Genomic DNA, 21996 nt, shown 5'->3' with positions numbered 1-21996 from the left:
AAGTAGGTGTTTAAGTCCAGAAATGTCCCAAAAGGGACAGGTAGCACCCCCAGAGAGTTGACGCTGCCCTCCCTCTTCTGAAGGGGGCCAGATCCCTGTCGTGTGTGCTCATTACACTCTGCACCAAGAGAGCTGGGCCTCCTCTAGCTACAGTAAGACATTTCCTCCTAGCATCCTATGCATCCCCTGGCACAACTTGAAACTGTGCCCTTGTTCTGTTGCTGGTTGTCTGGGAGAAGAGACCAACTGCACCTGGCTGCAGCCTGCCTTTGTTTCTGCATGGCGCCTCGGAGCGCCTCAGCCTGCCGTGTCTGGTGCCTGTCCCCACTGCGCTGAGCCTCTTTCCAGGCAGCTTTGCCGAGGAGCCAGGGGTGCCTGCGTAGGGGCCAAGCTATTTCATGTGCAGCCATACTTAGTCAGAGGTGCACTGCCTGGCAGAGAAACTCCACCTGAGTTTGAGGTGCTGGCACCTGTTGCAAGCTGAAGCAATGTAGCAGGAGTGACTGGGGAGTGTGCAGTGTGGGACAAGGTCTGGTGGAAGGGAAGGCAGAGGCGTCCTGAAGGCTCTTGCCTTTGGCTGGGTGGCTTTGGGCAGAGTTGTCAGTGTCAGAGACACCTGAAGAGCTTACAGTCCTGCTGAAAGTCACAGAGCACTTTCCTCAAGCATCTGCTTCTGCAGAGAAACAGAGTCTACATTAAATATGCTCTTTAGTGAGGGCCAGCTGCAGCAGCAAACATAACTGTGTTCTGACTGATAGGCTCTTTGGTTTTGCTGTCTATCAAAAAGTAGACTTTTAAATGTCTGAAAAAAGAGTACCAAAGGCATTGCAGATAACTCGGGTTGCCCAGAAGAGATGCATGAGAATAGCTGGTGACACTCTTTTCTCTCTCTGTCCCCATGGTGGGCTTTTCATCTCTCTGGTTTGAAAGCAGACTGTGTGTGAGGGGTGTTTAAAAATATCCAAACTGATCAGAAACATCTATGGCACAGAGGCAGAAACAGCCAGGAAAACAAACATACTGGAGATGAAATACAGATGAGATAGACATAGCAGTGTTCTGTGAAAGAGAGAGCCTGAACTCTAAAGCCAAGGAACACAAATATCGGGAGGTAAAGGACAGTTGCTTTATGATTCATGTTACTGTCTTCAATTAACTGTGATATAGAATTGCACTTCTTTTCCCTTTCAAAAGAGAAATCCATCTCCTTGCTTATTTTTCCACTTGCTGCTTTCTGTTTAAGTTAATTCAGCAGTAATTGGATACACTGTGTCCAATTCTTAATAAATCAACAGAACTTTCTAGTGATATTGACAGTGGCTTTGCTAGCTCCTTTGTTTCTATCGAGAGGTTTTTTAATGCTTCCAAACAGTTTGCTGTGAGCACCCTTGTTTGTTTGCCACACTGGGCTTTGTTCTGGCTGAGAACTTTGATTTATAACTGTATATAATTGATGGCTGTGGGGTAGGTGGACTATAGCTATTGCTCCTCCTCTTTTAATCTACCTTTGCGTAGACATCCATGTAGTGGAGCATTCTCAAGGGAACCAGGCTGGGAAATTCTCTGTATACCCAATGGGAGGCCATTAATCATAGTGAAGAGTCTCTACTGGCTGCAAGCACGTTTGTGAAAGTCAGGAAAACAAAAGTGGAGACCACCTCAAGATGACTGATCAAGAGAGTAGAAGTTAAAGCCAGCGTATTCATTGTGATACTAAAAAAAGGGGGAAAGGGGGAAAATGCATTAGCTTAGGCATTGCAAATTCCGTTGAGGCATCTTGATTCAGATAGATTGGTGTGATGGTTTGGGGGTTACCCCGCCCCCCCACACTTTTGAATTTGCCCCAGCTAACTCAGACGGACCCTGGGAATATAGATGAAGCAATTTATTTACAGCTAGCAGAATTTACAAGCAGCTATTTACAATATATACAGTTATATACAATTATATACAGAAATATACAAAGGATAAACAATACAAAAGCACAACTCCCCTCCCAGAAACCTGAGTCCCCAGGAGGGGCTCTCAAACCACCCCAACACCTTCCCCCGGCCCTCTCAACCTTACCCCAGTTCTCAGGAAGAAGAGAGGTGCAGCCAAGAGGTTAGGGAGCAAGGTTAGTAGGAGCAGGGTTAATGAGATGTGACCAGGTCTAAGGCCAAAGCAAGAGTGAGAAACAAAATGGAGAATAAGACTTTCTTCTTCCCAGAGTTCTCAGCGAGACTGTGAGAGAAGTAGACACAATTGTTTTTCATTTCACTGCCCGTTATCTAGTTCTTTTACCAAAACATTCCAGCTTGCTTCAAACTAGCACAATCCACCCCTTGTCTACTTCGCTCAGAGCATCGCTGAGAATTATCCAATCTAATCTAAACCAATATTTACACTAAAACAATATATATACAAGTTCAGTTCACACTTCAATCAGATGTAGGTGATTCAAAAGCTCAGAACAGGGACTCCCAGGTGATGTTGCGTTCGTGCTCACGTACTGTAGATTCTATCGTAGATTCTCTCAGTGTTGGGCGCCGATGTTACCTAGAACAGAAAACTCCTAACAGCTTGAATTTAAACTCTCTCAGCTAAGGTTAGATTTCTCTGTGGAATACACTGGATTTCACCATTCTCCTGCATTACCCAGTATGTATGACCAGGACCTTCAGCAGATACCACCCCTCGGACAGGTTTCCCTTCGCCTGAAGGAGAAAATACCCAAACAGTTTTCCCTAACAGATTCTTCTCACGTACAACAGGAACTTTATCACCATCTACTGTTTGGACCAAATCTGATTGTGCAGGTCCTGCTCTGTTTACTGAACCTCTACTATTTACCAACCAGGTAGCTTGTACTAAATGTTTGTCCCAGTTTTTCAGAGTTCCACCCCCCATGGCCTTTAGGGTGGTTTTCAGCAAACCATTGTAGCGTTCAATCTTCCCTGAAGCTGGTGCATAGTAGGGTATGTGATAGATCCATTCAATACCATGCTCTTTGGCCCAGGTTTTCACAAGATTGTTCTTGAAATGAGTACCATTGTGTGACTCGATTCTCTCTGGAGTTCCATGTCTCCACAATATTTGTCTCTCCAAACCAACAATGGTGTTACGTGCAGTAGCATGTGGAACTGGATAGGTTTCCAACCATCCAGTGCTGGCTTCTACCATCGTCAGCACATACTGCTTGCCAGAACGAGATTGAGGTAAAGTGATGTAGTCAATCTGCCAGGCTTCACCATACTTGTACTTTGACCATCTATCACCATACCATAAGGGCTTGATTCGCTTAGCCTGCTTAATAGCAGCACAAATGTCACAGTCATAGATGACTTGGGTGATAGCGTCCATGGACAAGTCAATCGACCTATCACGAGCCCATCGGTACGTTCCATCTCTGCCTTGATGTCCAGATGAGTCATGGGCCCACCGAGCTAAGAACAGCTCACCTCGGTGTTTCCAATCAAGGTCAATGTCAAGTTCAGAGGTGGTATCAACTTGAGCAATCTTAGCAGCTTGATCTGCCTTCTGGTTATGTTGATGTTCCTCAGTGGCTCTGCTCTTAGGCATGTGTGCATCTACGTGCTGCACCTTCACTGGAGTTCTCTCCAGCCGTGCATCAATGTCCTGCCATAGATCAGCACACCAAATAGGCTTTCCTTTCCTCTGCCAACCATGCTTCTTCCAGTCCTTCAGCCAACCCCATAGAGCATTGGCTACCATCCACGAGTCGGTGTAGAGGTAAAGGATAGGCCAATTTTCACGTTCAGCCACATCAAGAGCAAGTTGAACAGCTTTTACCTCAGCGAACTGACTGGATTCTCCTTCGCCATCTTTCGTTTCGGTAACTCTCCTGGTTGGACTCCAAACTGCTGACTTCCATATTCGCTTGTTCCCAACAAGACGACAGGAACCATCTGTGAACAAAGCATAGTTCTTTTCCTGATCAGAGAGATCACCATAGGGAGGAGCTTCCTCAGCACGAGTTATTTTCTCCTCTGGAGGTTTGGAACAGTCTGTGCCTTCCGGCCAGTTGGTGATCACCTCCACCAGACCAGGTCGGTCAAGATTACCCATTCGTGCTCGTTGGGTTATCAAAGCCATCCATTTAGACCAGGTTGCATCTGTGGCATGATGTGGTGATGAACCTTTGCCCTTGAACATCCAGTTAAGAACTGGCAGTCTAGGAGCTAAAAGCAATTGTGACTCAGTTCCAATCACTTCAGAAGCTGCTTTCACTCCCTCATAGGCTGCTAGAATCTCTTTCTCAGTTGCAGTGTAATTTGTCTCTGAACCTCTGTAACAACGTCCCCAGAAACCAAATGGACGACCACGTGTCTCATTTGGAGCTCTCTGCCAAAGACTCCAAGTTGGACCATTGTCACTGGCAGCCGTGTACAGAATGTTTTTAATGTCCGGACCAGATCTCACAGGACCCAAGCCCACTGCATGGACTACTTCTCGCTTGATCTGATCAAAGGCTGCTTGTTGTTCAGGTCCCCACTCGAAATTGTTTCTCTTACGAGTCACATCATGCAGAGGTTTGACAATCTGACTGAAACCAGGAATGTGTAGTCTCCAAAATCCCACCACACCAAGAAAAGAAAGTGTGTCCTTCTTACTGGTGGGAACTGCCATAGTAGAGACTTTGTTGATCACATCCTGAGGAATGTAACGGCGACCATCCTGCCACCGCACTCCCAGAAACTGAATTTCCTTGGCAGGTCCTTTGACCTTGTCTCTCTTAATGGCAAAACCTGCTTGCAACAGAATGTCAATGATTTTGTTACCTTTCTCGAAGACTTCCTTAGCAGTTTGGCCCCACACAATGATGTCGTCGATGTACTGGATGTGCTCTGGAGCTTTACCTTTCTCCAGTGCATTGTGGATGACTGAGTGACAGATGGTTGAGCTGTGTTTCCACCCCTGAGGCAAACGATTGAACTGGTACTGGATTCCTCTCCAGGTGAATGCAAACTGAGGCCTGCACTCCTTTGCTATGGGAATAGAGAAGAAAGCATTAGCAATGTCTATGGTTGCATACCATTTAGCCTCCTTCGATTCCAGCTCGTACTGGAGTTCCAGCATGTCCGGCACAGCTGCACTCATGGGTGGTGTCACCTCGTTGAGGGCACGAAAGTCAACTGTCAGTCTCCAGTCGCCCGTAGGTTTGCGCACAGGCCAGATGGGACTGTTGAAAGGTGAATGAGCTTTCTCGATGACAGCCTGACTCTCCAATTGACGAATCAGCTGATGAATGGGCAACAAAGAGTCATGGTTAGTTCTGTACTGCCTATGATGAACAGTTTGAGTTGCAATTGGCACTTTCAGGTCCTCTATGTCATGATGTCCCACAACTGCAGATTCATCAGAAAGTTCAGGTCTAATAGACAATTTCAATTTATCATCCTCAATCTCTACAGATGCTATTCCAAAAGCCCATTTATGACCCTTAGGATCTTTGAAACAACCTTGTCTCAAAAAGTCAATTCCCAGAATGCAAGGCGCATCAGGACCAGTTACAATAGTATGTGTCTTCCACTCTTTACCAGTTAAACTGATCTCAGCCTGTACCTTAGTTAACTCTTGAGATCCACCTGTGATTCCAAAGATAGAAATGGACTCTGACCCTTTGCAATTTGATGGCAATAAAGTACACTGAGCACCTGTGTCAACTAAAGCCCTGTATTTCCGAACTCTTGAACTGCCAGGCCACCTAATGAATACATTCCAATAGATTTGGTTCTCTCCACTATCCCTTTCCTCCTCCTGGCTGGAGGCAGGGCACCCCTAATGCTGAACATGGCATGTAGGGTGTACACAGTGATTGGTGTTGTTGTGAGAGAAATTGCAACTGTTGGAACAATTGCAGTTGCTCTCAGGAGCTGAAGAAGTGACAGCTACTTTTCTGGCATTACTGCCTCTGTTTCTGCCACTCTGCAGATCCCTGACCCTCTTTGAAAGAGCTGAAGTAGGTTTACCATCCCACTTGTTCATGTTCTCCCCGTATGTGTCACGCAGAAGTATCCACAGTGACGCACGTGATTGCTGCTGTCTGGGTGGAATTTGTCTCCTCCTAGGCTGGAATTTCCTTGCAGGAGGTGGGCGTCTGTTCCTCACTGCAGAAACATGCACCCATTCAGATGATGCAGGAATGGTATCCTTTACCAGATTGGAAATTGAGGTTGTAAGGTCCTCCTTCAGTTCTTTCATGCTCTCCTTGATGCCATCTCTAATCTCTGTACCTAGAGTTTTTATGGCAGAGACTAGACCAGAATGTGACAAGCTGTCCTCAATCTGCCTGAGCTGATCAGTGAATTCACCAACAGTGAAAGATCTTCCATTATCACTCCTTGCTAGAAACTTACTGGCCAAGATGTTAGCATAGGATGAAGGAGCAAGTTTAATCAGCTTCTTCATGAGACCTGTTCCCAAAGGAATATCATCAGGCTCATGAGTGCCATGATCTCCATAAAGCACTTCCTTCACAGCAAACTCCTTCAGAAGCTTAATTCCCTGCTCAACGGTGTTCCACTTCTTGGCAGCCCATGGCAGATCATCTCGGGAAGGATATCTCATAGCCACAGCCAACAGAAGGCGTGTCCACAAGCTAACCCTACCAAGAGGACTTGCCAGGTATTTGTCCACTCCACTCTCCTTAGTGAGTGGTCCCAGCTGCTTGGCAGACTTGTCTCCTACCTGCAGAGCATTAGCACCAATGCCACGGCATCTCACTAGCCAGCTTAAGATTGGCTCACCTGATTCCCTTGAGTATTCCTTCCTAACTTCCCTGACCTCTCTGAGTGGATCCTTGGAACCCTGGATGTCATCTTCCTCCTCTTCCTCCTGTTGTTCTGGTGGTGCCGGGCCTAACACAATCTTCCTCATAGCATTCCTAAACTCATTGGAACCATCCTCTCTCCTGGCAGCTAACCTCACAGCACTCCTCTCACTTGAGTATTGTTGTCTCAGCACATCTACAAGGTCTCGCAGACTAACTATCTCATCCTCCTCCTCTTGCTGCTGATCACCAGAGGTCCCCTCTCTTACATCCTCCTGCGAACCACTCTTTGTCTTAGCTTTTGCCTTAGCAGGTGCCAGAAGGGCCTGAGCAGCAACAGACTTGGATGTGTCTGCTGGAGGGTTTGAATCTTTAGGAGTCTGACTTGGAGGGTTTGAATCCTTAGGGGTCTGACCTGGAGCATTTGAATTATTGGAGGTCTGACTTGGAGCTTGTGAGTTCAAATCTGCCTTGCTTTTAACAGGAGGATTTTGGTTCTGGTCTGCTGGCTGGGGGTTCAAATTGGCTGAGCTGGTGTCATTAGGATTTGGACTGACTGGGCTAGCGTTACTAGCACTAGCAGTATTATTAGCATTAGTGGGATTGTTTGCCTGTCCTCCTGGGATGCCTGCCAACCCTGACGTGTTTAGATTGTTGCTAGGAACATTCTGATTTTGGGTACCTGCCTGTGCTCCTGAGGCTCCTACCGAATTCTGCCCGTTTTTGTTTTTGTTTTTGTTATCATTGTTTACGTTAGTGGCAGGAACGCTGGCTGTGTTCCCAGCACTTGGAGAAGGAGGGGCAGAGGCTGGCAAGGGGGAAGCCGATAACTGTGTTCCCTTGTTTTGCTGTGAAAGAGACTGCTTCTGAGACACAGAATTTTTCCTAGCTCTTACAGAAACTGGTTTTGAATTTTTCACCAATAATGCCAAAATTAATATGAAATTTAAAACTACAAGAGCCAGTATAATGCCCAGCATCCCTGCCATGCTCTGTTTCGAGTAGCAATCCTTGCAGGGATTTGGCATTTCAGTTTGGGGCTGGATGACCCTCATGAGAGCAGTAGATAAAGCAGACTCTCGATTGATTGTAACGTTATTGACAAAAACTCTTGTAATATCACTAGTAATATTCTCAGTGACACTAAAACCAGCATAACCAAGAATAAAATCACCCCAGCTCCAGAACATGTCTGAAACCTTAGCTTTAGCCTTATTATAAGCCAGATCAATGAAATAAGCAACAATTTGGCCTTTTAACCAACTAAATGCCAAGAAAACAAAACCAGACCAGAGCAATGCACCAACCAAATACAATAGCTGCTTGATTAGCTTCATCTTAATTCCCAGAGCTAATTTCCGACACTCAAAAATCTCTAGCCCCACGTTGGGAAAGCCAATAAAAAATGTGATGGTTTGGGGGTTACCCCGCCCCCCCACACTTTTGAATTTGCCCCAGCTAACTCAGACGGACCCTGGGAATATAGATGAAGCAATTTATTTACAGCTAGCAGAATTTACAAGCAGCTATTTACAATATATACAGTTATATACAGTTATATACAGAAATATACAAAGGATAAACAATACAAAAGCACAACTCCCCTCCCAGAAACCTGAGTCCCCAGGAGGGGCTCTCAAACCACCCCAACACCTTCCCCCGGCCCTCTCAACCTTACCCCAGTTCTCAGGAAGAAGAGAGGTGCAGCCAAGAGGTTAGGGAGCAAGGTTAGTAGGAGCAGGGTTAATGAGATGTGACCAGGTCTAAGGCCAAAGCAAGAGTGAGAAACAAAATGGAGAATAAGACTTTCTTCTTCCCAGAGTTCTCAGCGTGACTGTGAGAGAAGTAGACACAATTGTTTTTCATTTCACTGCCTGTTATCTAGTTCTTTTACCAAAACATTCCAGCTTGCTTCAAACTAGCACAATTGGTCACACTGAAAGATAGCTTACACGCTAAGGAAGTAGTGTAGCTGAAGAGATGAGAATCCTGGGAGAACTTAGAAAATGCTTGATGATTGCTACTTTTGATTGAATGGAGAAACGTCAACAGAAGTGGCCCAAGTGTTTGCTGAACATGTGTCAGAGCAGAGGTGGTCAGAGAAACGTGTGAGAAGATTGAAGGTGTTTAGTGAGGTTGTGATAAACCTTTGCCACAAAGAGGACACTAACAAAGAGAAAAAAGGCAAAGGCATTGATGTGTTTTTAAGCCAAGTTAGCAAACACTTCTTTTCCTGCAGCTTCTGAGTTCTGGCTGAAACTCAGTGCAGGTGAGGAAGCACCCGAGAGTATCTGCAAGCTCTCCGAAGTGGCTCTCAGGTGCTTGCTGTGAACCCCCAGCCCCACGATTTCAGGGCTGTGCTCGCAGCGTGTCTGCATGGGCTGCTGTCTTCTGCTAGCCCTCACAAAAGCTGCTGCTCAGATGCAAACCTAACAGGTTCCAGTAGTGACTGCTCAGAATGTATTTTTACAACAAAGTGATACTGCTGGGATTGCAGTGTAACTCAACTGGATGTCAGAGGGACTTAGAGAAGGTATTTTTGTGATGAAAAATTTCTGTCCAGTAGGGAGGAGTAAGAGGCTCAAATGCATTTTTCAACCACTGACAGTCCGAACCTTTTCCTGTCTAAATAACTCTTAATTATAGGAAGGCAGATACTGTAGTATGTGCTATTGTGCAAACACCTATGTAATACATAATTAACTTTATTTACTACACAGACAGAATTTTTCTAGAGCCAAAATTAAATTCTGCCAAAGGCAATGCTACTTTTTTTCTTATGAACCTGTGGTACAGCAGCATATTTAAATCAGTTAATAAGTTATTTTACCTTGTGGAAACTCTTGAGCTTCCTACACAGCATTTTCAACCTGTGCACTTTAAGAGGTTTACTATGATTAACAAATAATTTCCATGAATAATGTTTAAATATGAAAATGGGAATAGGACTGTCCACAAGTTAGAATCTGCTGGTTTGTAATCTGGTACAGCCCTGAGGAGAGGGACCTGAGGGTGCTGCTGGGCGAGGAGCTCAACAGGAGCCAGCAGTGTGCACTTGCAGCCCAGAAAGCTAACCAGAGCCTGGGCTGCAGCAGGAGAAGTGTGGCCAGCAGGGCCAGGGAGGGGATTCTCCTCTGCTGTGCTCTGCTGAGACCCCACCTGGAGTACTGCATCCAGTTCTGGAGCCCCTGGGACAAGAGGGATGTGGAGATGCTGGAGCATGTCCAGAGCAGGGCTAGGAGGATGCTCAGAGGGCTGCAGCAGCTCTGCTGTGAGCACAGACTGAAAGAGTTGGGGCTGTGCAGGCTGGAGCAGAGCAGGCTCCCAGGTGACCTTTCTGTGGCTTTCCAGGATCTGAAGGGGCCTACAAAAAAGCTGGGGAGGGACTTTTTAGGCTATCAGAGAGTGCCAGGACTGGGGGGAATGGAGCAAAGCTGGAGGTGGGGAGAGTGAGGCTGGAGGTGAGGAGGAAGTTGTTGAGCAGGAGAGTGGTGAGAGGCTGGAATGGGTTGCCCAGGGAGGTGGTTGAGGCCCCATGGCTGGAGGTGTTTGAGGCCAGGCTGGCTGAGGCTGTGGGCAGCCTGCTCTAGGGTAGGGTGTTTGTGCCCATGGCAGGGGGGGTTGGAACTGGCTGATCCTTGTGGTCCAGCCCAACCCTGATTGATTCTATGATTCTATGCAAATGGAAGATTTTTGCACAAATTGTTCCAGTAAAAATTGTAACTCATCCTGGCAAAGGCACTACAAAGTTAAAAATGGCATTGCAAGCTGCTACTTAAATCTTCATGTAAAGTGTAGAAGTATCAGTGTTCATTCTGAAATACTAAGCACAGGGGGTGTGTTGGTGTGTAGCACATTGTCATTTACAAGCAGTGGGGAGTAGGTGTGTAGGACTTGGGTAATTTTTTTTTAGATCAGGACAAAAATAAACATTCCTGTGATTAAAAGTAAAGTCCCTACCTTGGTCTGGTTGTTAGACTGTTTATGCAGAGGGGTTAATTTCAACTGTATGTTCTGCAATTTCATAGAATGATAGAGTTGTTTTGGTTGGAAGAGAACTTTGAGATCGTCAAGTCCCGCCCAGCACTGCCAGGTCACCACTGAACCAGCAGGGCAGCCACACAGCATGTGTTTGTCCCTCTTAACGCACTGCCATCAGTTAACCTTTGTGTTTTTCAGTCTAAAATGAAACCCAAAGAGGAGCTGTATTCGTGCTTGACACAACCAGATTTGAATGTGTGCTTTATGTTGAGTTAAGCACATACTTCAGCTGCTCCCAGCAGAGGTGGCTTCTCTGAGCTGCAGTTTACACCATTACATACTTTTTATTAAATTAAAGCCTTGTCAAACCAAGAGCTGCATCCTAGTTTAATTGTGTTCCACACATGGATGTAACACTGCCTGTAATCATAGACTCATAGAATCAATCAGGTTGGAGGAGACCTCCAAGCTCATCCAGTCCAACCTAGCACCCAGCCCTGGCCAATCAACCAGACCATGGCACTAAGTGCCCCAGCCAGGCTTGGCTTCAACACCTCCAGGCACAGCAACTCCACCACCTCCCTGGGCAGCCCATTCCAATGCCAATCACTTTCTCTGACAACAACTTCCTCCTAACATCCAGCCTAGACCTGCCCTGGCACAGCTTGAGACTGTGTCCCCTTCTTCTGTTGCTACTTGCTTGGCAGCAGAGACCAATCTTAACTGCCTTTTAGTTACTGTGGCTTGACTTGTTTTCTTGTTTCCTGGCATGATGGAAGTCCAAGAGAAATGTAGACTGGGCTTAAAGGTTCATCTCAACTATTCATCCTAGCTTTCCTTACTGTTATGTTTATGCAGAGTTTGTTGGATTCGTGATATCAAAATCTGTTCTCTTCATTTTACAATAAGCTTTGTGTGTCCTTCACATTTAAACACAGTGAGTTCTTTAAGTGCTTTTTTCAACAGTGTTGTGGAGGCAGGGAGTTAATAAGGCTGAGTCAGGAATTTTGTACAAAAATAGAGTTATTTTATTTTCCCAAAAGCCCGCCCCCAAAACTATATATACAGAAATCAATTTCGTTTTCATTATCAGATTCAGTTGCTTTGAGAAGATCTACAGGATGCCATAGATAATCTGACTATTTTGGAAGTCAGAAGTTGGAAAAGGCTTTTAGCTATTAAATTATAGTGTTTTTCTTACTAATAAAGCTGAGCCAAAATAACTCACCATCAGGCTGACTTCCTCCTGCCGCCTGTCCCTCTCGGTCTCTTCCAGCAGCTGCAGGAGGGTCGTTGGGAGTCGTTAGGCTTTGCACAAAGGACGATAATGGCTGTAGCAGCCCTTTGGAGCATCGGGCTTTTCTGTATCCCGGTCAGGTGAGGGGTGGGGGAGAAGTCTCAGGCAGGCAGAACGCTCAGGCAGGAATGAATCCAAGGTGGGGACCCCAAAGGCAGGAAGTCCCCCAGTATTTATACCCTCTCTAGACGAAGAGCAGAGTTACCACTTCCTTAGGCGTGAAAGCGCACAGCCAATCCCAGCCCGATCCCAGCGCGGGCACTGCACTCATGCAGGAAGGAAAAGCCTTTGCTCTCCCCCTTCAGGCCTGCAGGGCAAGCCAGGGGGGGAAACCAGGTGGCTTTTCCTCTCCCATTCAAGCCACAGAGGGAGAAGAATTTAGAGGTATACAGGACTCCAGGACAAACAGTTAAAATATAATCTTACATGCTGAGTATAAATCATTATTTCATTATCAGCAGAGAGGTTCAAGGCAATACATATGTATAGTTGCATGATGTAAGTGGCATTTGTGTGTAAGATTGTGCTGGTTTGAGGTAAATTGGAATATTTTAATGAGAGAAATTAGATTATAGGCTGTGAAAAGAAAACACTGGTGATGGCTACTGCACTCATAGGTTTGCTGAGATGTCTAAGAACAAGGACACAAACATGGATAAGACAGAGTGTGTCTAAGAGTTGGAATTGGTGTCTGTGCTTTTCTCCCATGTCCTTTGCTGTATAACCCAACTAATTCTGCTTCTGACCCCCCTTGCTGATCCTCACAGCTCACCTTGCACGTAAGGCATACGCTGTGATAAGGTAGAGGGGTGGAAAGAAGGTGGAAGGGTGGTTGGGAGCCCCTCCTGGGGACTCTGGTTTCTGGGAGGGCTGTTGCGTTTCTGTGTTACTTTCAACTTGTCTATATCTGTCTATAGCTGTAACTGTTGTAACTTTCTGCTTGTGTCTTGTGCTGAGCTGTGAATACAAAGCTCCATTCCTTATCTTTCAGCTGGCTGGGTCTAGTCTGGGTGATTTCATAAGAGGGGAGGGGGGCAGGTAGCTTCCAGACCATCACAAAAATGTATTCCCTTACCCAAACAAACACTTTGTAACACCAGGAGTGAAAAGGTGTTCTTGAAAAATGGGGGCTTCAAGCACGTTACTTCCCAGTAGGGAGCACAGTTTTGGTACAAGCTGAAGCTCGCTGGGTTCGATCCCCGCCGGCTGAGCTGCAGTAAAACGCAGAATACAGAGCCGTAGCTTCGCGTGCAGTTACTCAGCTGGCAAGCAGAGTTCTCCATCCCTGCCACTGACAGTGGCAGCCGTTTGTTAGCAGGGCTTGGTGAAACGTTTCATCAGTAGTGCCTGCGTAAGGATCTTTATGGAACAACTCGTTAGTCCCCTGGGCAAGCCCATGTCAACTGCTATAGAGATCCACGCCAGCGAACGAGGTCTATTTTCGCAGCATTTACAGCAAAACTAGGATTTGCTTTTCTGTCTGGATGCTTTCAAAGGCTGTTTCTCATTTTCTTTGCCAGCAGTGGTGTTGGTAGCAAGTGCCAAATGCACATTGCCCATCTGAAGGATTTGCAAGCCTTCCTTATGGAAGTGGATTTGTGAGCAGTTGTCATTTCTCTGGAAATAGGTGAGTCTCTGATAAAAGCAGATGGAGCAGCATTTAGGCAGCCTTAATCTGCTGGTAAATAGTCTGCATCTAGCCTAAACCTACTAATACTCCAGCTAGCTTTTCTTCTCTCATTCAGAAAAAAGTATCCAACCCCCCTTAATAACTCTCTTGCTCTTTTAATAGAGGGAAAGTGTAATGTCTGTGGATTTCAACTGTGTGACTTTTAGTCCTGTGTCTTCCTGCTCCTGTGATGCTCATCAGATCTGTGTATCTAGGTAATCCTTGCTGAAATATGTTACAATTGCTGCATTTAATGCATGCTTTTGTGGTTCTGTAGCACACTGGTTACATTCAGAAGCATTTTTAAACTTAAATTTTAATATCTGTCTTGGAACCTGAGTCTGTTCTTCTTGGCACCTAGATTAATTAACAATTCATAATCAATGTTTTATTAATTATGTATTAGTAATAATTATTTTTTTTTGGGGGGGGGGTGGGCTGCCCAGAGAGGTGGTGGAGTTGCTGACCCTGGAGGTGTTCAACAAAGCCTAGCTGGGGCACTTATTGCCATGGTCTGGTTGATTGGACAGGGCTGGGTGCTAGGTTGGACTGGCTGATCTTGGAGGTCTCTTCCAACCTGCTTGATTCTGTGGTTGTAGCTAGATCCCTCCTCAGCTCACACATGCCTTTCTGATGACAAATGAGTCCAAAGATATATTTCCTCTTGCTCCCTCCTGTCTTACTGGCACTTGCCATGTAAGCTGTTACACTGAATTAATGTAAAATGAAACAAAAAGATTCCATGAATCAGCTCCTTGGACTCCACTTACAAACTCTGGGTGCTTTTCCAGGTAAATTTGAGTTACATTTATCTTTCCCAGGTAAAGCATCTGACACTTATGTATGCTATGACTGATTCCACAACCGAGTTGTAAGGCTGGTCTGCAGTGCTTTTTATTGCCATTTACATCTCTAGAAAAGTGGAGGACAAAAGCGCCCAAGGAAATTAGTGAAGAGGAGTGGGAAGCTTGGACTGAACAAGCAGGAGGAGTCGCCATCCCTGGAGGTGTTGAAGCCAAGCCTGGCTGGGGCACTTAGTGCCATGGTCTGGTTGCTTGGCCAGGGCTGGGTGCTAGGTTGGACTGGATGAGCTTGGAAGTCTCCTCCAACCTGGTTAATTCTGTGATTCTATGATTGTCTTTTTCTGTGGTTTATTTTAATTTTAAGCTTTTTGTTTCATATTTTTCTTCCAGAAATTCTTAGGAACAGGCAAAAATATATAAGATAACTGAAACTGGTTATATCTAGTATTTGTTTTCATGTCTGTGTAAGCATGCTGGGCAAAATTTAAGTATCAGCTGTTCACTGGCATCTTTTTCATACTGTGTCTAACTGCCTTTGCTAGGTTACCACTTGCTAAGGTTGAAAAGTGGAGAGCAAATGCCTCTGAGGTTGAATTAATCGGACCATTTGTGACAGATGCAAGCTCTGGTGAATAAGTGTCATTCAGGCTCACTTGACACAATTCAAACTTCTGTTCACTGACTGTTCTCCAATGCAAAGCACAACTTGCACTACAGTTATTTTAGAAATTCTCTCTGGGATTCTAGTGAGAGTAAAAGTAGTACACTTCGTGTTCTCAAGTTGTGTGTGCCTGTACCAATTACATGTGTATCTATATAGATTTATATGTATTTGTATATATACATTTATAGAATCATAGAACCAACCAGGTTGGAAGAGACCTTCAAGATCATACAGTCCAACCTAGCACCCAGCCCTGCCTGAATCAACTAGACTGTGGCACTGAGTGCCCATCCAGGCTTTGCTTGAACACTTCCAGGGACAGCCACTCCACCACCTCCCTGGGCAGCCCATCCAATGCCAATCACTCTCTCTGACAACAACTTCCTCCTAACATCCAGCCTAGACCTGCCCTGGCACAGCTTGGGACTGTGTCCCCTTGTTCTGTTGCTGCTTGCCTGGCAGAAGAGCCCAACCCCACCTGGCTACAGCCTCCCTTCAGGTAGTTGTAGCCAGCAATGAGCTCTGCCCTGAGCCTCCTCTGCTGCAGGCTGCACACCCCCAGCTCCCTCAGCCTCTCCTCACAGGGCTGTGCTCCAGGCCCCTCCCCAGCCTTGCTGCCCTTCTCCAAACACCTTCCAGCACCTCAACATCACTCTTGAATTGAGGAGCCCAGAACTGGACACGGCACACAAGGTGTGACCTGACCAGTGTTGAGTACAGGGACATAACCTCCCTTGTTCTGCTGGCCACACTGCTCCTGATCCAGGCCATTTATATAAGTTTTATCTCTAAAATTTAGCATTAAGTACTTAGGAAGTACTAAGTACTTTAAGTAATTTTTTTTTACTTAGACACACCCTCCCAGTAAGCCTCTCCATTGGGTTTTTCTCAAACACAGAAAAACAAAACCACAGCTTCTGAAGTCAGAGATACAACGTCTGATCCCTACCTGTACAAGGGCTCTTCTCCCCTGGCCGGTAGTGCAAAAACACTTCTGAATAATAGCATTTTACATCTGCCAGAAAATCTTTAGTCATGTCAGCATAAAAAGGTGTAAGTATCTGCACTAAAGAGTTGTTAACTGCGCGAATGTCTCTCTGCAAAATGGGAAGGGGAAACAAGCAGCAGGTGTGCTTCTCAGTCAGCCTTTCTGCACTCTTAACTGAGCTGTGACTTCCTGCAGCCTCCTGAAGAACAACCAGCCAGCACTAACTCAGCTCGTGTTTGTTGGTTGCATAGCCATGCATTTAGATGATTAATGGAGAGGTGGCTTTCTTGTCTCTGACAGTGTGAAACATGATTATTAATATTAATTTTATTAACCCGGCAATTCTAAAAACTAAAACCACAGCAATCATTTATTAACATTGAATCTCACCAGAAAACTTCTATTAATAAGGTATGAATGGATGGTCGTGGGTAGTTACATGAGGAACAGGCAATTGAAACAGTTGAGCAAAGCCAGAAATGCAAACAGTCATTGGAGCTTCCGGGGAGACTTGCGGTGCAGTGCGCCGCTTGCCCTCTAGGGGCTCTGGAGAGGCGCCTGGCTGCTGAGCAGGAGGCAGTTGCAGAGGGCGCAGAGTTCATAGAAGCAGAGCAAAGAACTTTGTTGTTACAGAGGCTTTGTAGAACATTTGCTCACAAAGTAGTATCTCTGGATTTCCAAGGCCGCATTATAGTTCCAGACAGTATCCCAAACACTTGGAGGGTTGCTGTGGACGGGTAGCTATTGGACTTACCCCAGGACTCTGGCAGGGTGCTGGGGCTTGCAACTTACTCTAGGCTGCCAGTTTCAGGCAGCTTTCAGCAGTAACTCTTGTCTATGGAACAAAAACCCTATGAGGAGATGCTGAGGGAGCTGGGGTTGTTTAGCCTGGAGAAGAGGAGGCTCAGGGGTGACCTTACTGCTGTCTACAACTACTGGAATGGGCTGCCCAGGGACCTCCCTGGAGGTGTTGAAGCCAAGCCTGGCTGAGGCATTTAGTGCCATGGTCTGGTTGACTGGCTAGGGCTGGGTGCTAGGTTGGGCTGGATGATCTTGGAGATCTCTTCCAACCTGGTTGATTCTATGATTCTGTGATTCTATGATAAGGCACTTAATGCTTCTTCCTGGTAAACTGAGACATGGCAGTTTCCAAATAGGTAAGCTTGAAGCATCAAAGCTTGTTACATGGCAAAGCTGGTCTGAAGCATGGCAGCATGGCAAGGCAAAGCAAGGCAAGATGGCATGACAAAGGGAGTGAGTTGTTTACAACTTCTCACCAAATTTGTCAGTTGCCTGAGTCTTGATGGCTCACTGGCCAACAGAGGTTAGCCAATCAAAATGGTGCTTTGCCAAAACTAACCATAGAAGGTGAAGCCAAGGGCTTGCTTTACCCGTATTTGGGGAAACCAACATCAGGCAAGTATGTGTACCTTGTTTAACACAAGAGCAGACTCGATGGCTCCAGGCCTTCTGTTCTTCTCCTGCATTGCTCCCTGCTCCAACAGAGGGAGAGGCAGAGCAGGAGATCATGCCTGGACAAGCCAAGACACATATTAGGCCTGTTTTGGCCTTCCACAACAGTCTCATTCGTGGTTCTTTTCTAGATTGGTGTAAATAGCAAGTTTTCCTGATAAGACATCCAGGAGATGTGTCTTTCTGCTCCCCACAGGTGTCTCCTGTTTGTGCTTGCTTTAAAGGGAGTGCTGGGTTTTAACTAGAGACTACAAAGGCAAAGTACTTTCATGCTTGCAGTATTATTACTTTGGTTTTTTTTAAAGGAACCAATGGTTTATTGTTTGAGCCCAAGTAAAAGTATCTTCTGCATTTTACAGTAGCATCAAAGTGGAAAAGACTTTTAACTCTGGTTTATTTACACCTTTATTAAGGAATAACATCCTATATAACTCTGACAGAAACTTACTCTGTCCTTGAAATGAAGACCTCAGGACCATCCTCCCAAAACACTTGGAGGGAACCATCTGACTAATCATCTATTGACAGGTGGAGATGGTTTAGTTTACATGATAGTTCAGCCTTGTAACCTGGAGTGAGATGACTGCTAATGTATTTGTTGGGTAGGTTTTTCTGCTTGTACAGATTAATGACCCAGTTCAGAAACTGTTCTGCCTGCTGCACTCCTGCTGATTTCTGTTTGTTCAGAGCTGTTAGGGAAGCTACCTTTGAGGATGTATCCTGGCATAATTTATTCAGGATCCAGTCCTCGTGCCCAGCCAGAGTTCCCAGAATCACAGAATCACTTCTGCTGGAAGTGATCATTGAGTCCAACCATTATCTAACTCTACCAAGTCCAGTGCTAAAGCAGTTCAGGTAATAAACCAGCCTTCAGACAAAATCCTTCTTTCTCTCACCTTGAGGCAGAATATTTTCCTGCCTGCCAAAGGAGATGCACCCTGAGTACTCTGAGCATGGATAAGAGGTCTCTGTGGCACTTCCTTAAGCCATAGTGTAAGTACTAACTAGTACTTACTTCTTGTGCTATGAAATAACAGAGTAGCTGCAGTATTTGGATGTAAAATGTAGCCTTTCTTTCATACATTTCTTTCACCTTTAATTTGCACCTTTAAAACACTGAGTTGTCTTGATATTCAGCAACTGAAGGGTCTGTTCCCCTTGTTGAAGCCTCATTTTTTCATGCAACTGCTGGCTGATAAGGTGCCTTGTATGGCCCTTAGCTGCAGGAAGGCAGTCCAGCTGGAGGAAATAGTGATCTTACCTGTAGGTCAACCAAGAGTAGCAGCGTGTGTTGCCTCTGTCTGTATCACAGAATGGTTTAGGTTGGAAGGGACCTCAAGGATCATCCAGTTCCAACCCCCTGCCATAGACAGGGACACCTCTCACTAGAACAGATTGCTCAAGGCTTCATCCAACCTGGCCTTGAACACCTTCAGGGAGATTGTGGAGCACAGATCCACAACCTCCCTGGGCAACCTGTGCCAGTGTCTCACCACCCTCACTGCAAAGAGCTTCTTCCTAACATCTGGTTTGAATCTCCCCTCTGCAGCTTCAAACCCATTCCCCCTTGTCCTGTCACTACCACACCTTGTCAATAGTCCCTCCTCAGCCTTCCTGTAGGTCCCATTCAGATGCAAGGCCACTCCAAGGTCTGCTGGAAGCCTTTTCCAGGCTGCAGAGGCCCAACTCTCTCATCCTGTCCTCATAGCAGAGCTGCTGCAGCCCTCTCAGCATCTTGGTGGCCTGCTCTGGACTGGCTCCAACAGTTCCATGTCCTGCTTGTGTTGGGGGCTCCAGAACTGCACCCAGGACTGCAGGTGAGGTCTGAGGAGAGCAGAGAGAGAGTGAAGGCATCCTCAGAGTAAAGTATCCTCAACTGTGTCTACATATATATGATCTCTGAGTCACTTACTGCTTAATGACTTAACTATGAGTTTTACTGTCAGAGATTCTGAATTTCTACATCCTAGGAATAGCAGTGATCCTGAAATTCTGTGCAAAAGTAGTTTTCTAAGAATTTAAAGATCCTGCTTCTCCCCAGGTTGGAGTGCAGTGTACCTGAACTTGGAACTTCCCTCCCTTCTCCCCGACAGACTTTTCAGGAGAAATTCTTCCTCACAGGAGGCAATTGTTTGAAGTGTCCTGGAGACTCATAATGCCAGAACTAACAAGGTGAGGAAGGATTAGTAGGTAGAGTGCAGGCGCTTGTTAAATGCAATTTATCACATGGATACCACTCCCAGGTGGGTGGATGGGTTGAGAGATGCCTGCCTAAAGCTCAGTCAGCACTTCAAGGATTGTCACAGTTTTCAGGTTTACAAAGAGCATTTCTGCGGCCGCAGTTTCACACAGATTAGCTACCCTTGACCAGGTTTTCTGGTGTGCTAGGTTGAGGTGCATTTCTCTGCAGAGTCACTCAGGCATGGATGCCTTTTCTTTCCATCTAGTTGGGGCAACAAAAGAATCTCTTGTGCTCGCTGCCTGGCAGGTAGTGTTGTGACTTCTCATAGGGCATTTGGTTTCATGCACACATTTATGGAGAAGACTCATGACATGAAAGTCTTTGTGTGTCCACAGTTGCTTTTTGCAGCAGCACTGGACAATTAGATGCTGATTTTACAGATAGGTTAGTGTGACACTCTCGAGGCCTCAAGGGATTTAGTTGTGCTGAACCTTAAAGCTGAGTTAACTGACCTTGTAACTTGCATTTGGCTTTATGCTGTCTCCCAAGAATATCTATTTGCATTTTTTTCAGAGACCACAGAGCTTTTCAGGTATGAGAAGGAGCAGCAGTAAGCTGTATTACAAGTCTTCCTACAGCTTCTTCTCTTTAACTTCATGTTTAATACTTGCTGTTAAATATTGTCTCTCTTCGTCAAACTGACTGGTAAAGAGCACTGATTTTAAAGACCTCAGGCTTGTGATGGTTTGGGTGTTCCCTGCCCTCCCACACTTTAGAAGTTACCCAGACTAGACTCAGCCGGCTCTGGGAATATAAATGAAGCTATTTATTTACAGCTGGCACAATATACAAGCAGATAGTTACAGTATAGACAGCAATAGACAAGGTAAAAGATAATACAGAAACACAACTCCCCTCCCAGAAACCTGAGTCCCCAGGAGGGGCTCTCAACCACCCCTGCACCTTCCCCCTGTCCCTCTCAACCTTACCCCAGTCCCAAGGAAGAATGGAGGTTTGGCCAAGAGGTGAAGAAGCAAAAGGTGAGTGGAGGGTGTGTTAGAGAGATGCAGCTCAGTCAGAGCCCAAGGCAGAGTGAGTGAAAATGGCAAGAGTGTTATCTAGTGTTTTCATTTCTCCTTCCCAAACTCCTTAGCGAGACATCTGAGGGAAGTGGACATCACCATTGTTTCCCTTTCACAGCCTGCAATCTAGTTCTTCTCACCAAAACGTTCTAGCTAGCTTCAAACTAGCACACAGAATCATAGCATCATAGAATCAAGCAGGTTGGAAGAGAGCTCCAAGCTCATCCAGCCCAATTTAGCACCCAGCCCTAGCCAATCAACCAGACCATGGCACTAAGTGCCCCAGCCAGGCTTGGCTTCAACACCTCCAGGGACAGGGACTCCACCACCTCCCTGGGCAGCCATTCCAATGCCAATCACTCTCTCTGCCAACAACTTCCTCCTTATATCCAGCCTAGACCTCCCTTGCAACAACTTGAGGCTGTGTCCCCTTGTTCTGTTGCTGGTTGCCTGGCAGCAGAGCCCGACCCCACCTGGCTACAGCCTCCCTTCAGGCAGTTGCAGACAGCAATGAGCTCTGCCCTGAGCCTCCTCTGCTGCAGGCTGCACACCCCCAGCTCCCTCAGCCTCTCCTCACAGGGCTGTGCTCCAGGCCTGTCACTAGCTTCATAACCCTTCTCTGGACACCTTCCAGCACCTCAACATCTCTCTTGAATTGAGGAGCCCAGATCTCCTCAGCTAACTATGGTATAGCTACTGATCAACTGCAGTATGAGAATAAAGAGGGGAGGTGTAAATATCTGAAAATACTGCAAGAGTTGAGAGAGAAGTGAGTATGATTTTGAAATGACTGTTTTTAGGTTATGGATGAGTGAGATTGGATTCCCTTAGTGCCAAGAGCAAAGTGTCAATAGTCTTCAACTTGAGATTCTCCTGTAGTGAGGGTGGTTAGAGAGATCTGACATTCTGACTATGATAAACACAATGATATGTAGTTCCTCTTTCCATTGGCATGTGGACTCCACCTCTGTTTTTCCCCAAAATTCGTTTCATTCCTCAAAGCTGAGCTGAAAAACCACCAAATCTGATAAACTGACATCTCATATGGAAAAGAAAGCCTGGGTTTGAACCCCTGAATAAGTAGA

At 45.9% G+C, this 21996-nt stretch overlaps 1 protein-coding gene across 4 annotated transcripts in view; it reads left to right on the top strand.

Moving 5' to 3' along the window:
* RARB (retinoic acid receptor beta) overlaps positions 1-21996 on the top strand; it is a 411132-nt gene that overhangs the window by 128578 nt on the left and 260558 nt on the right. The gene's annotated exons all lie outside the window — the stretch shown is intronic.

The sequence above is a fragment of the Pogoniulus pusillus genome, chromosome 28, assembly GCF_015220805.1.
Source record: "Pogoniulus pusillus isolate bPogPus1 chromosome 28, bPogPus1.pri, whole genome shotgun sequence".
Classification (NCBI taxonomy): Eukaryota; Metazoa; Chordata; class Aves; order Piciformes; family Lybiidae; genus Pogoniulus; species Pogoniulus pusillus.
The sequence above is the reverse complement of the archived record's forward strand: the minus strand, read 5'-3'. Positions and strand labels throughout refer to the sequence as shown.